We start from the raw sequence: 2,157 nt of genomic DNA on the forward strand, positions 1-2,157 counted from the left end.
TACATTGACATCGGCCCAATTGGATAAGCCATATTACCTGAGTAATGGGTAATGGAGCGTGGCGACGAGTTCATCGACGTAAGTGGCAGCCCTTTGGGCGTTCAAACTTGGGTAAGCTATCGCTTCTTCTCCTTTATCCTTCTACGTGGGCTTTTGGTCCCAGTGAATGTGGCGCAAGATCAGCGTGGCGCTCAGTGAAACAACAATTCAAACGGAACCAAGTGGGAACGACGAGCGGAGCTAGAGGAGCCAGAGGAGCCAGAGAAGGAATGGAATAAGGAAAAGGGGAACGAAGGCAAAGAACAAGGGACCATCTACAAACACAAACGAAAAGGATGAAAGCTGGCACAAGGAAACGAGTGGACGAGAAATCAGAAAGTCTAAGGTTGCCAACAATTGAAGGAAAACAACAAGAAGACCATTAAATATCGATCAACCCAAATATGAACTTCACCAATGCTTTGCGAACCCATTCATAGAGTTTAGCCCTCTGATGGGATACTTAGAATTCTGCAGCTCGACCAACCTGTCTACTAAAATACTCAAGACGCTGCTCAGTTCAGTGCGCTTGAGGCCAGAAAACTAAAGGCCTGAGAGGATGGCTTTTATTTGTCCCGTTTTATCTCTATGTTACCTTACACCAAAGGATGATAAACAAATACGTACATGTCTATAGCTAGATCCTCTGCCCCATTTCAACATATTGTAGACCACCTTCATTTGGTGCTCTAATTAGATCCCTAAGTTGTTCCGTCGTTTCCGATTTCCAATGCTTTCGTCATTACAGTCTTCCCTTCTTGCTCCTGACATCATGTCTTTCTCTCTGCCACGCGCTCTTTCGTTCCCGCTTGTTTGGTCATCGTCCTAGAGGGCTTCTTTCCTCTTCTTCTCCCCCGTAGAAGACGAAGGCAGGAGATGAAACTCGGGACATGGAACGTGGAACGTGGAACGTGGATCATTTGGGCCAACCAACCAACCAAAGAAGGGAGCGTGCGTGTGAAGGAATAAGATGGCACGCCATCTCCTCTCACCGGCGCCAACCCACCAACCCACCAGCAATCCAACCATCCAACCAGCCACTCTTCCACTCTGTCCTTGTCGTGTGCACTCTGGCACCACGTCGTCGAGGGTGTTATCATCAGGAACCACCTCCTCCTCGTCCTCCTTCCCTTCCTCCTTCTCCACATCCTCCTTGTTCTCCTTCACGTCGGTGTGTAGTATTGAGAACGTGTTGATGAAAGAGTAAAGAAGGAAGCCCAAGAGCTGACAGGCTGCTTTATTTTTTCCTTCCCCCAACTCACACTCACACACCATACCTACATTTTTTGACTCTGTTTTCTAGATTCTTGCCCTGTTAACCATTCCATTCATTCACCCCACCAAGCACCGCCCACCTGGCACCCACCACCCATTAACATCACCACCATCACCGTTAACAATCGTTCCAATCAGATCCTGTTGCTCGTCCGTCAGACAGACTTGATACCGATTCGTTGTTTTTGTGGTCCTTTCACTCACCAACCAACCAACCAACCAACCTACCAACCAATCAACCAACCAACCCTGGCACCAACAATAACACATATCAAGACGAAAACCAATACCAACAACCAACCACGTGATATCATCCAATATCCTTGCCCAAGGCAATATTCTCGTGCCATTGAATGTGCACGAGTTTGTGCGTGTGTGCGTACGTTTGCCACTGAAAAAAGAAGCAAAAGAAGAAGAAGAAAAAAAAGTCCCGGAATTAGTGTGCATTTTGTCGTTTGTGATTTCCGGAGGGCGTGGAAATTGGCTGTGACACGAAACGCTTGCTCGCCCTAAATGATTGGCCGTTTATGATTGATGGCCGTGTGCTTCTTGTGATTTGTGGAACATCCAGGTACGCGACGACACCCGTAGGTTCTTGCTCCAATGTCATTGGTGGCCGATTGCTTTCACGCTCCACCTTCTAAGGTAAGAACTCGACGTCCCATTCGATGGCAATACCTACTTGCGACCCCCAAGAAATCTTCTCTCAAGTGTATTGAAATGATCCACAACATTATTAGTGACTGGTCGACCCCGGTCACTTCCCGCACATGTTTGTTCAACTCAGATTTGCCATCTACACATAGAGTCTCAGAAGTTGCGCTTGGTCCAAATTCCAATCAT

At 47.4% G+C, this 2,157-nt stretch overlaps 1 protein-coding gene across 1 annotated transcript in view; it reads left to right on the top strand.

Annotated features, from left to right (window-relative positions):
* The first annotated feature begins 1,129 nt into the window (after positions 1-1,129).
* The window catches only part of LOC131893232 (RNA-binding protein Nova-2-like), a 55,344-nt gene continuing 54,316 nt past the window's right edge, over positions 1,130-2,157 (top strand). The window contains exon 1 of the transcript XR_009374658.1: positions 1,130-1,959. The gene's annotated coding sequence lies outside the window, so the exon portion shown is untranslated. The remainder of the gene's footprint in view (positions 1,960-2,157) is intronic.

The sequence above is a fragment of the Tigriopus californicus genome, chromosome 1 (genome assembly GCF_007210705.1).
Source record: "Tigriopus californicus strain San Diego chromosome 1, Tcal_SD_v2.1, whole genome shotgun sequence".
NCBI classification, from domain to species: Eukaryota; Metazoa; Arthropoda; class Copepoda; order Harpacticoida; family Harpacticidae; genus Tigriopus; species Tigriopus californicus.